Below are 14,355 nucleotides of genomic sequence, written 5' to 3' on the forward strand. Positions count from 1 at the left end.
AGAAAGCTAGGTTCTTCCACAAAACGTAAGTCTCAAATATTAAGTTCGAATGCGTATGACAAAATAAAAAGTCTATCAAAGAAGTTCTTATATAGCATGTGTACATGTATAAAGAACTTTGCTTGCCAAAAAGACACAAAGAACTTCCTCTTCGTCAACCAAATTATAAGAATATTTCTTTATTTTTTAACATATTTTGCATAAGTATATCTTTTAATACTTACATGAATCTATTTATTATTTTTATAGATGTGTATCCTTCAACTCTTATGGATTAGAAACCTGTGGACTCTCTTATAGGAATCTTTGATGTTATTCACGCATTATTTTGGAGAGCAACAATACAGGTGAAGAAGTCCAAGATCACTTGCACAAAGTGGTATATTCTTCTAATGACTCTTTTTATTATTCACCACATAGTAATGATCGATTTGGGTCACTACAAAGCCTGCCTTTGTTGGTTTTAAGAGGTGAGGAGTGATTGCTTTCAAGACCTTGCACTAGTGAGAGCTTTAGATACAAGATTTTCCAAGAATTACAAAAGTTAATGAAACCACATATAGCTACCAGGCAAATAAAAATAAACATAAGGATACCTATGAATGTCTTTGTTGAATTTCTTTGATTCAGATATTTGAAACTACAAAGATAATGTTTATATGTAAGTCTCTAGATTTAGAATTCTTAGATCAAGGATGGAATAAGAGAATAGAAAATGGTGTGGAATGTTAAGACTTCCTATTAGACTCATTATCATGTTAATACATGATAGGGAGTCCAAAAAATTTTATATCTTTATATTATAGCCGTTGGCACACTGTGGTTGGACAATTTGTTCCTTTGGATCAGAATTTGAATGACTTCTGTGATAATCCACTTGTGAATTTGAATGACTTCTATGATAATCCACTCATGGATATTGACATTTTTATCAATGAAAATGATATTAATGTAATATCCATTACGTAAAAATGTTCTTTGGCACAACTTAGAACGGACTTCTTATAGAATGAAGAAGATGTAGAGCTTCCTCATAACTTCTTCTTTTAAGTAAATAAGCAAAAGGTATAATTTGACTCTACATTATAATACATTACATAAACATAAAAAGATTTTATATGCATTTGACTCACTTTTATGACTTTTTCAATAACAAGTACCTAAAAAGCAAGAAGAATGCTTTAAATTCCAAGACATCAATAATGCTATTGTACACATTATTCTAGTTGTACACTCTTGAGCATAAAAGGAAGCTAGACACATAAAAGTAAAAAGTAATTCTCTTGGGAGAGAGTGGAGAGGAATGTAGTACACATTGTATACATAATTATGTGATAGGCTAAACTTTTTTTTACATCCCATGTTCAAGTAGGTAGAGCAATAGAGTTTTCTCGTGTTGGCATGGTGGCTTTTGGTTCATCCTCAGAGTTGGTTACATTGTCTCTCTTGCCTCATTAGTTGCATCCTCTGGCTCTTTTGTTTCACTAGTTGGCTCTATTGTCACTCTTGCCTCCTCAGCAAAGTTGCATCCTCTAGCTCTTTTATTTCACTAGTTGGTTTTGTTATCATTCTTGCCTCAGCTGTGCATCCTTTGGCTCTTTTGGTATAATTGTTTTGCATCATCAACAATAGGCACGTGCCATCCATCATGTTTTTTGTACTAGTGTCTTTTGGAATTAAATAAGGACCAACTTTTTCTACTTCAAGTTGTAGCTTCAAGGCTCTTGTGGTTACTCTCTGCTTAGACAACTATGCTATCGTCAAAGAGATATTCACCTTTCTTCTTCGTTGTCTTATTTCCTCTTTGACGAATGTGCTACTAGGAAACTAAGTTACATATGATTAATTATATCGCCCTTGTATGAAAGTTTTAATTTATGATAGGGAGTATGAACCAATGAGGAAACATAATAAAGCTAACATACTAACATGTATAGAAGTAGAAAATATTCACCTTCAAGGTAAGAAATACATTGATCTCTAGATGGAAGGTAATATGTACCCTAAATATCCCTTTACTACTAGGTGCCCCACCATTTTGGAATGCAACTTCATTTTTGAAATTTGTTGGTGATGGACATAATGGTTTTTATGGTTATACAAGAAATATGTCAACTCTGATTGATGTTCTTAAAATAGAAAATCATCTTGCTCATTGTGATATTGATTTCATGAAACAAAAATTAGAACAGAGTCTTCAAAAATGAAAGATTATACATAAAGGATTCAAACTCTTGAAAAAAAACTTCATGTGACAAGGGAGAAAAATGCAATACAAATTATTTCAAAACAAAGAAGACAACAAGCTTGGCATCGATCAAATGAAGCATTAAAATGTCTTGAGTGGAGGGCATTAAGACAAAGATACAAAAAAAAGATGGGTCCCCACTTCAAAATCCAGTAGCCTTATTACAGAATCAAAAAATGGAAACATCACTCCTCGAGCATAGATCTCTTCACTGCATAGAGATCTTTGGCTTTGCATGATCTTCTCTTTTTTGGGGTCGGAATCTCTTTCTTATCTTCAATCTCTTGATGAGGAAATTACATTTTATTATTGTATCAAACAAGCTCATGTTTTCCATAATATGCAGGCTGACTTGGCTCCTCTATTCCACCAGTGTATATGATAAGTATGTCAAATAATATGTATTTTTGAATCCATAAACTCCTGGCCCTTTTCCAAATATGTGAAAAGCTAATTGTTTTTCTAAAACCATTATTTTGTCAACTTTCCACCCCATACTGGATATCCAACTAGATATCTAGAGAGCGTTTTAATGACAAACAATGGCACCACAGCTTAATCACTGGAGATTTTTTGTGAAATATGGTTTCTTGAACCACTTTAGATATTATGCCAATGCTGCATTCTTTCCAAGGCTACCAACTCTTTTTCCTTTTGCTCGACTCAAGAACTTATCTTCATAAACTAGAAGCTGCACCATACTTAAAAAAAGTTACACATAACTATTGACCTCTAGTTTATGAGACTAGGAAAATTAAATACCTTTTGATTTTCATCATTGAAAAGTGTTGCATAGACTAGAAGCTGCACCATACTTAGAAAAAGTTAAACATAACTATTGACCTCTAGTTTATGAGAGTAGGAAAATTAAATACCTTTTGATTTTCATCATTGAAAAGTGTTGGATCCGTCCAAAGGTTTATGCTTGAATGTGAAGTAGATGAAGAGGACTCTCCTCTCTCTTGAATCTTCCCCATGTGCTCAATACTTAACCTTTTGTGTATTTGCTAAAATTCATCTTCACTCAAAAGACCTTTTGCACAACTGTATAAAAGAGCTAATGTACTTACAACATCCATATATGAATTCATTGTCTTTTACCTTTAAATCTAGATTCAAATATTTGTCGGGCTCTAGATTAACAAAACGTTGTTCTTGTTCCAAATGTTGAGCAATTATTGCAAGACAATAATCCTCCCTTATGTCAAAGACTTTTTGAATACCTACGGTTAACACATAATCATAGTCTCCAAATCTAAATGATGGAAGCATGGAGTAGGGAAATGTTGGTATATCCACCATTTCACCCAGCACTCTTCAATTCCAGTCTGACAATTGTCTCCTGTAGCTTGTCCATGGCATGCTCCTCCCATCCATCATTGGCTAGCCTAATGAGGTCTACGTCTCCCAAGACAAAACACTATGGCTAGCCTCAGTGCCAACCACGACAGGCCATGTAGCTAGGTGGTCTTTCTAGGGAGAATTCTAGCTCAAGGCAAGCCGTTTCCACATTGTTGGTTCTATTTCAAATACGTCAAGAGCACGAATAGGGATATGATTTCGGCATACAAACCTTGTCCCAAGCTTTTGTGGAAGAGTGTCCATGGTTGCAAGAACGTAAATCCAATCCTAATGAGTTGGCACGCTCCACAAGGGGCTCATATTCTTGGTCCTCATCTTCACCATCCAACATCTTTTTACAAGCTCTTCAAATATCAATAATGTGGTGTAGGCTTCTAAGGTGCATGCTCTGTAAATATAGATTAAAGCGGTCCAAGAGGTTGTGTTAGACTCATTGGTGAGAATTCCTCAACCCATGGATGAGTTTTCAAGTTTATTTTCAAGGATCGGTTACCTTTGCATATGTAAATGTGATTGATATCCCAATCATGACCAGTTTGTAAGGCCTTTCGAGGGGATCATGTTGTATGACCCTCTTCTTTGAAAATCCATCACCACAAATGTGTGGTGAAAGCTTAGCCTGAAGGTCTTAATCTTTGATCCTAAAGGACACCCAATGGTTTGCATATGTAAATGTGATTTTAATATCCCAATCGTTACCAGTTTGTAAGGCCTTTCAAGGGGATCATGATGTATGACCCTCTTCTCTGAAAATCCATCAGCACAAATGTGTGGTGGAAGCCTAGCATGAAGGTCTTAATCTTTGCATCCTAAAGGACACCCAATGGTTTAGTTGTGTTCCCATCAGTAAGCTTGACCATGAGGCTTGTGCCTACGAGTGGTGACCTTTCTCGAGACTCCTCCTGCAATCCTTGTTGATTATGCTAACACTAGCACCACCATTTAAGATTCCAAATACCCTTGTTCCTTTATAAATGACAGATAACATGGAATTCATTTCATCGCTTTCAAAGTAGTGCCCAGCTTTTTCATGGCACTTTTGGTTATACTCTAGTTTTGGTTATAGAGGGAGGATGATCATTGTGGCACGGCTCAACCTCCTCCTCTTCAAGTTCAAGTTCAGCTATGTGGGCTCTTAAATTCCCATTCATATCCAATCAAATAAGTCTCTCCAAAGTTGAGAATTCCCTTGTCAAAAAAAACTCATCAAGACTCTGACTTTCAAGGATAAGAAGGTTGTGAGGCATGTTGTGTCCCTCATGCGATATTTGCACCCACTTAGCTCGAACTCACTCAAAGGTGGGCTTGGACTTGCCTATGTGTAGGAGATGTTCACTGATCATTCCCTAGGAGGTGTGCCTTTGATGGGGTCGAAATGAAGTTGTCACCTATCACATCAGAGGAAATATTGTGGTGTCACCTAAGGTGACCCAGGGAAGGCCAACTTTCACCTCTCATTGAGTCCTCCTTCACTACATCTAGCAATGAGGAATCTGGTCGGATTGGTTCCAAAGGAAGAGGCTTCAAAACTAACTCTTTTTGCAGTCTTAAGGATGGTTACGATTTCGGTCAAGGCCTTTAGCAGGCATTGAGGTTCCCTCATTGGTTTTAAGATTGGCTCCAAAATGAGATCTACTCAGGTAGGGTCAGTTTTTTGTACTCGACCACTTGCTTAAGTACTACGTGCACCTTTCTTACAAGCTCTTGGGTTTATTTCATTTGCTCTTTCTCCAACACGAGGTTGGGGAACTCCTTGAGTTACTTTGGAAGATCGCCTGTTATCTCCATGAGAGGTAGTTTTGGAGCTATCATCCCAACCACTTTCAATGGTCATGATATTGTTGCCCTTGACAACTAATCGTGCGTTGTGTTTATGTGTGCTCTTAGAGGTCTTCTTCTAGACCTCTAGTTTTGGTTCATTAGCCTATTTGGGAGTTGTTGTTGAAGCCTTTGGGGCTTGGGCCTTTGGCTCTTGGGCTGCTAGCCTCAAGGAGGTGAAAGCTTGTACTTTGTGCTTCTTTATTACCTTGGATGTTTCCTTGGCAATTTCCCTAGACTTGGTTTAGAGCCAATGATGGCCTTAAGGGAGACTATAACGATCCTTGAAGAGTGATTGAATCCACACTTGTAACATGTGCCTCTGTATAGAATGACATCAAATTGGGGTTTGGCACTGATTCGAGGATGGAGTTGGGTGTGATGGTTTTATGAGGACACTCAACAACACGGTGTGGTCCATGAAAGCAATGAAGAGGTGGCATGCATGCTATATTGTAGAGGTCTCTCACCCTTTATTGCACCATGGCCTTGAACAAAGCCTTGAACAAAGAGGTACAATCTATGGATGGAGGTTGCTCTTGATATCTATTTTCTCAGAGAGGTTCCTCTTGCTGCAACTTTACGTATTTCGACACGACTCGGGCATATTTTGTGCCCCATTTTGGCTTTGAAAGTTTTTCGCATGCACTCGGTGAAAGTGTTGATTTTGACTGTATATGTTCAATTTCTAGTTTGAAGCAAAGTTTCTGGTATAAACTTGATTGCAGGACAATATATGTAGAGAATCTACATGTTATAAGTGTTAGATTGCACGTTTGCTGTAAGTGTAGATTTTTTGAAATCACTATTTGGTAAGTTGTTGTAGGTAATTGTATCTAATAGTCTATCCTAGATTGTAACCAGCACGAAGGTGGACAAGAATAAGTTCCTAGCGTGGAAATTCAGAATGACCAATTTCCTTAGGAAAAAAGGATATTGGGAGTCCATCACAAGTGATGAAAAGGAGCTAGAGAGAAGAAAATCTCACCCCACAATAAGTGTAGGCATAAGAATATCCCACCAAGATCTGAATGCAAAGCAAGCCAATGGTTTAGGTCACCAAACCCACTTGAAAAGGCTGAGTACGAGGTCTCAAGACACACTTTCATAGTAGGATTCTTGCCTAGTGAAGCTAGACGAGCCCAACCACACCAAACACACAACCTCAAGTAAGAGAACTGTAAAACAATGCGGGATTACATTGTTAAAACCAAGTCTGCTTCCTTGCTTGCCTTGTTCTTGCATCTTGCTTATCTCCTTAGCTCTCACACGAATAGAAACTTGGACACCATAAAGAGAATGCGAGGGAGCAGGAGAGCTTGAGTTCCTTATTGTTGTTGCAAGAAGCAAACACACACACAAGAGAGAGCAAGACATAAAAAAGAGATGGATGGCTGAATGTTCTTGTTGCCATATATATAGGCAGTGATGTGTGTTAACACACTTAGGACCGCCGGGACACTTTTTCCCTCTTCAAGAGGTTTTTTCCCTCGGCTTGTATATACGCCTATCATTCTAGGGCTAACTTATCTTTTGTACATTGACACAATCTAATACACTGTGTGTTGTGTGCATTCTTGCTTCTTCTCCTCCAAGCTTTGTGTGCTTTCCTGCAACCCTAATTCCAACAATTGGTATCAGAGCAGGCATCGGCTCCCAGGGCTACGCCGCTAGCACCCTCCGACTCACGTTCTCCGATTAAGAAATTTCGAGAGTGCAGTTTTCTACAAAACAGGCATATGTATTCTATTGTGGACCGTGCTACATAGCACAAGTTGATTTCTGTTCAATTTTTGCTTCATTACAGGTAGCTTTTGCATCAGTTTCAGTCAATGGCCATGGCTGATAACAACAATGATGTATTTCGCATGTTGTCAGTGGCCATGGTTGATAACAACAATGATGTATTTCGCTGATGACAAACTGGATGGAGACAGCAACTACCCACTTTGGGCATACATGATGCAGCATGTTTTGGTTGCAAAAGGAGTGTGGAACATTGTGCAGGGTATGGATGTATGTCCAAGTTCTGTGGATGTGAGGATGTTGCAGGTTCTAGCAGCTCTACTGTTGCTGCTGTTTTACCCACTGCTGAACAAGCTCATTGGGATGGTAAAGATGCGCAAGCTCATGCTTTGATTGCACTTTCTGTCAAACGTAACATCACTCCACATATTCGTTCAGTTAAAACAACAAAACAGGCTTGGGATATTCTAGCTGGTTTGTATGCAGGTCATAACGAGGCAAAAATCTCTTACCTGCGTATCGAAGATTATGCAAGAAGATGATGACATGAATGTTTTTCTTCCTGAGATTAAAGATCTCAAGGAACAGTTGATTTTTGCAGGTGAGATTATTCCTGATCATTCTCTTGTGCAGACTGTTCTTGATGCTTTACCTGAGTCATATCAGACTTTTGCTTCCACGTGGAGACTTGTTAACTGAGGACAGACCTGATGTTGTCAAGTATGATACTTTAGTCAACAAGCTCTTGAAGAAGCACAGTCCAGGCAGCAAAATAGGGCTAGGTAGCATGCAGTTGATCAGGCATTTGTTACTGCCCAGCAGAGAAGAAGTGGTAAGGCAGCCCCTTTCACTATTTCTTCTCCTATTAGTAGGTCTGCAACTTCTTCTCCTTCCACAAGTAGCAACAATAGGTCTGAGAAGGCTCTTAATAAAGGCAAGAAAAAGATCAGGTGCAACTATTGTAAGGCAACTGATCATGTCATTAAGAATTTCCCTAAGCTAAAGGCTAAAGAGGCAAAGAAGAAAGAGTCAAATGCAGCCACAATAGCGGATGCTTCTACAAATGCAAATTCTGCAAATGTTGTGCAGGATATAGAATGGGCGTTTAGCGTGTATTGCCAGTATGACCCATCTGTACATGATGCATGTTTGGCAGTTTCTGTTGACTCTGATGTATGGTATTTTGATAGTAGTGCTACAAAGCACATTACCTCGCATCGTGATATGTTCACTTATCTTGAGGCTGTCTCTAATGGGAATACTGTCACATGTGCCAATAATGCTTTTTACCTAGTGAAGGGCGTTGGTAAAATTATGCTTACCGCTGCAAATGGCAGCGCTTTCACACTTTCAGATGCTTTGTATGTGCCAGGGATAAAGAAGAATCTATTGTCTGTCTTTGCGCTTGCTAGACTTGGACTTGTAGTCAAATTTGTGGATGACAGATGTACTGTTCATGATTTGACTTCTAGTGATACGATTATTGCATCTGGCACCTTTTTTTGTGGGCTGTATAGGCTCAATTCTTATGATAAGTGTGTGGAAGATTCAGCGAATGCAGTTTCTGATGAAAAGGCAATTTCAGATGCAAAACTATGGCATGCTCGTTTTGGTCATCTGAACTTTGCTAGTTTGCTGCGTTTGCAGAAATTTGATATGGTTGCTTCATTGCCCCCTCTTGAGGCACCATTAAAACACGTTTGTGAAGGCTGTATTTTGGGCAAAATGCAGCATTCTGCGTTTCCAAAGGATGGTTCTGTGCGGGCCACTCGCAAATTGCAACTTGTACATAGTGATGTATGTGGGCCTATGCAAACTCCGTCATTTGGTAAACACTTGTACTTCGTGACTTTCATTGATGATTACTCAAGGCATGCATGGGTATATCCACTGAAGACAAAGTCCGAAGTGTTTTTGTGCTTCAAACAATTTTTGCTTATGGTTGAAAATGTATCCAATTGTATTGTGGACACCCTCCATTCTAATCGAGGGCATTCTGATCGAGGGGGGAGTACATGTCTAAAGAGTTTGATGCATTTCTGGCTAGTCGTAGGATAAAACACCAATGTACAGTGCCGTATACCCCTCAGCAAAATGGTGTTGCTGTTGAGAGGAAAAACAAGTCACTTATGGAGATGGTACGATGTATGGTCAAGAGCCAAGCTTTGCCACATGCGTTTTGGCTTGAGGCTGTGCTGCATATGTACTCAACAGGTGTCCCACTAAGGCCTTGCAGTCTATTACTCCATACGAAGCTTGGCATGGCAGGAAGCCCTCTATTGGTCACTTGCGTGTCTTTGGTTGCTTGGCCTATGCTTTAGTGCCTGTGCAACAACGTAGAAAATTGGATGGTAAGGCTGTCAAATGCATTTTTGTTGGTTACAGTGCTGAGAGCAAGGGTTACAGATTGTATCATCCGCAGTCAAAGCGTATCTTGATTAGTCGAGATATTGTTTTTGTGGAAGATGCTGTGCAGCCTTTGTTATCATGTACCAAAGAGACAGGTGTGAGCTCACGGGATGTATTTGATACGTTGTTGCCTTTGTTTACAGGTGGAAATTCAAATGTAAGTCCTAATGAGGTAAATATTCAGCCTTTGGAGGAATGCCTAAATGGTTGGTGCAAACCTTGCATGATAGTAAAATTGATGCACCTATTTCTAGTCGTACTCGTTCAGGTTTTCAGCATGCATCAGATTGTTATGCTTTGGCTGTGTCTAGTATGTGTGAAGAGGAAGAACCTCTTTCATTTGATGAGGCCCAAAAATCAAAAAATTGGTTGGCTGCAATGCAAAGTGAATATGATGCTATAATGAAGAATGGTACATGGTTTTTGTGTGGTTTTCCTATTGGTAAAAAGGTCATTGGATGTAAGTGGGTTTTTAAGTTGAAACGAAAGCCAGATGGCAGTGTTGATCACTATAAGGCTAGACTTGTTGTACAAAGGGTTATGCTCAAGAAAAGGGCATTGATTTTGATGAGACCTTTGCTCCCACTTGTCGTATGACTACCATTCGTAGCATTTGTGCTTTGGTAGCTCATAATGGTTGGAATGTACATCAATTGGACATAAAGACTGCGTTCTTGAATGGAGATTTGCATGAGGAAGTGTATGTATCGCAGCCTCGTGGTTTTGTTCAAAGAGGGCAGGAAAACAAAGTGTGCAGGTTGAAAAAGGATTTGTATGGTTTAAAGCAAGCTCCACGAGCTTGGTATGAAAAGATACATGCATATTTGACTGCACATGGTTTTCAGAATAGTCCAACAGAAAGCACTTTGTATGTTAAACGTGTGGATGATGTACATCTAATCATTGCTGACATGCTACTCACAGGACCAAATGAGAGTCATATTGCTGATTTTAAGGCTGATTTGAATGCCTCTTTTGAGATGTCAGATTTGGGGCATTTGCATCATTATTTAGGGATACAATTTAAGCAGTGTGATAGAGGTATTGCTTTGTGTCTAACAAAGTATATTGAGACATTGTTACGGAGATTTGGCCTTGAAGACTGCAAGCCTATTGCTACTCCAATGGAGACAGGTTTGAAGTTGAGTCTTCATGATGCTGGAGATCACTTTGATGTCACACTCTATCAGATAGCTGTTGGTTGCCTCATTAATGTATGCATTACGAGGCCGAACATTCAGTTTGCAGTCTCACAGGTGAGCAGGTTTGGGGTTGTTTTATCCCAAGGGGGGATCGTTGCCGCCAGATTTACATGCTTTTTCGGACTCAGATTGGGCTGGTTGCTATGACACAAGAGTGTCCATAAGTGGTTTTTGTTTCATACTCGGTAGCTCATGCTATCTTGGTTGAGCAAGAAGCAACCTACTGTGGCCACTTCTAGTTGTTGTGAAGCTGAGTACAGGGCAGCTTTCACAGCTACGGTTGAGTGTGTGTGGCTCAGACGGCTTATGGCCTGACTTGGGTGTTGGCTGCCACCTCTATCTACACTCACAGTCAGAGCGCATTGGCAGTTGCGAGAAACCCAGTTTTTCATGCTCGCACAAAGCACATTGAGGTGCATTATCACTATGTCAGGGAGAGAATCTCAGCAGGAGAGATTAGCTTTGCATATGTGCGAACACAGGACAACCTCGCCGATCTTTTCACAAAGGCGCTTCCTCCTCGTGAGAAGTTTGAAGCTTTCCGCAAAGCTTTGGGCTTGCTCCCCTTTGTGGACTGATCTACTTTGGGCATGGCACTTCCCTATACATGAGTGCCAGCTCTCGTTCACACCATCACTCCCAGGGAGGGATTTGTTGCCATATATATAGGCAGTGATGTGTGTGAACACACTTAGGACTGTCGGGGTACTTTTTCCCTCTTTAGGAGGTTTTTTCCCCGGGCTTGTATATACGCCCATCATTCTAGGGCTAACTTATCTTTTGTACATTGACATAATCTAATACATTGTGTGCTGTGTGCATTCTTGCTTCTTCTTCTCCAAGCTTTGTGTGCTTTCCCGCAACCCTAATTCCAACACTTCTTATACAAACATGAGCTAGCCTAGTGCTGAGAGGGAAGCATTGATATCCACCAAACAGTATATACAAAATTTGTTAACGAAGAAAGGGTTTTAACACGCATCTACTAGTATGCATGTATATGCACCCATGTACACATATACTTGCAGGTATGTGCACATGTACACATATACTTGCATGCAAGTATGTGCACATGCACACACACACACATACACACACACACACACACACACCATGTATATGCATGTGTATACATGCATGCACAAATGTACATACACATACACATGTATTCTAAAAGTTTACAATATTAAGGATTTCAAGACCACGATTTATCCTCATGTTATGAGATAATGGTCAAGTGTAGCATGTAGCCTATTTGGCACTGTACCAAATCTAATCCAAGCCGTCTGAAAACTATTTGACCTCCTAGGCCACGTTCTTATGTTAATATGAGGATGTCGGGTGCTCGAGCTGCTCAACCATGGCTACTCCTTATAATGGGGATTGTACAAACATGAGCTAGCTAGCACTTGGATAATACAATATGAGGGTGGAGCATTTATATCCAACAAGAAGTATATACAAATGTGTTAACCGAGAAAGGGTATTAACACGCATCTACTAGTATGCATGTATACACACCCATGTACACATATACATGCATGCATGTGTGTGCATATGCACACACCCACACACACACATATACGCATGTGTGTACATGCATGCACAAATGTACATACACACACACATGCATGTGTGTACATGCATGCACAAATGTACATACACACACATGTATTCTAAAAATTTACAACACTAGGGGTTTCAAGACCACGGTTTATCCTCATACTAGAAATTCCACTTCAACACACATTCATATTGTACTCTTACCAAAATTTCCACTCAACATACACATATTCATATGATACTATAAAATCGTTTTAATCCCCCCCATGTGCGTGTCATAATTTATTCATTCCTTGTAAAAAGATGAAGTTTGGATAGCAATACTTGTTTCCTATAGTCATATTTAGTGCATGTTCGTTGCAATAATCAAAGTCTTGAAGTCAAATGTTCTGGGAGACATTTTCCCTTTCAAAATATATTCATGGAAATGATGATGACTATGATCATTTTAGCCCACCTCTCAACCTTTTTTTATACAAGCTAGCTTCTTTTCTTACAAAGTATACTTGCAACTCTTTCATTTCATCTCCCTGCTTTAGGGACTTTTTATTCATGTCAGCCTGCACAATGGTCTTCTTATATAGTTTTTCCCCACTCTTAACTTCTAGCACCACTCGCCCTCTGTTGTGCTTCTTTCCATTGGTGCACTTCATGAAATCTTGAGTTGAAACCTAGTGTTTTTTATCCATTGTAGCTCCCCATTTGATATCTAATTGACCTCCTATACTAGATCCACTCCATGTTATCCTCCCTCCAATCTGCACTCAGTCTCTATTCCTCTATAACCATTTTAGATATATAGAAAACATTCTTTTGATAGAAATTTCAAAAAATGTCCTATTGTAAAACATGGTGTTTTTCTCTTCTTGTACGTAGAGAATACTACTTACAAAAGAAATCTTCTCCAATTGAAGAAAAAATATAAGTAATAAAGCCATTTTTCATTGTACTTGAGACCTCAATATGTAACATTGTAGATAGAAAACAAACTTGCATAAAAATTGATCATGTTCTTGAATATATTGATAGTTTGGCACAGACTCATTTGAAAAAACCTTTACATGTAGATGTAAGGAGTGTGATTTCGTTTGGACGCTATGGATGCTTATTTCTTTTCTTTGAACGCATAGAAGTATTACCCTAAGGAAGTAGATAAGTCTCCCTAGTGTGAGCAAAGGGATGAAACAAGTGACAAAAGCATTCTCCCTACAAGTTTACCGGGCACATTTTGTACCTTACGTAAAACTTAGCTCAAAAAACAAAACATAGAAACTTTTATTCACCAATTTACTCAAACTATAGTGATCATTGATGGGAGAATTCTCTCTTCAAACAAAGCTTTTGTAATCAAGACCCTTTGATCCAAGTAACATAAATGTGTTAGCGTATAATGTCTTTTATAGGTTTGCTCGTTTTTTTTGTTTATAACAAATCTTTGTAGATGAAACCATACATTCCAATAAAGAAAAGTCATAATGAAATGCAAGATATGACCCAACTTTATTAATTTGTTTAGTACTTAACTCCTTTACTACACTCACACCAAAGTTCAAAGCTAAAAGGAAATCTCAATCCTAAAGCAACATTTAAATGATGATAGGACAATAAAGAATGTAAAGGGAACATTGTTAATGAACTTGACATCTTTAACTTATTTTTTAATAAAGCCTTGACCTAAACTACTTGGTCACATTCTTACCCGTGCAATACATTCAAATATAGGCCATGATAGCTTCTTGTTTTGTTTCTTATTATGTTCAAAATTTTGGTTGACATAAACTACATTAGACCTTAAGTCTTTTTTCAAAAATTTATAGATGAAACCATACATCCCAACAAAGAAAACTTGTAATGAGGCAAGATGTGATCCAACTTTACTTAGCGCATCATTTAATAATCAGCTTCTTTACTACACTCATACGAAACTACAAAGATGCAAGAAAATCACAATCCCAAACAACTTTTCAATATTATTAGGAGAATTAAAAAAATAAAGGTAACATTATT

Source organism: Cibotium barometz, chromosome 10, assembly GCF_041138505.1.
Source record: "Cibotium barometz isolate CiBa-2024 chromosome 10, ASM4113850v1, whole genome shotgun sequence".
NCBI classification, from domain to species: domain Eukaryota; kingdom Viridiplantae; phylum Streptophyta; class Polypodiopsida; order Cyatheales; family Cibotiaceae; genus Cibotium; species Cibotium barometz.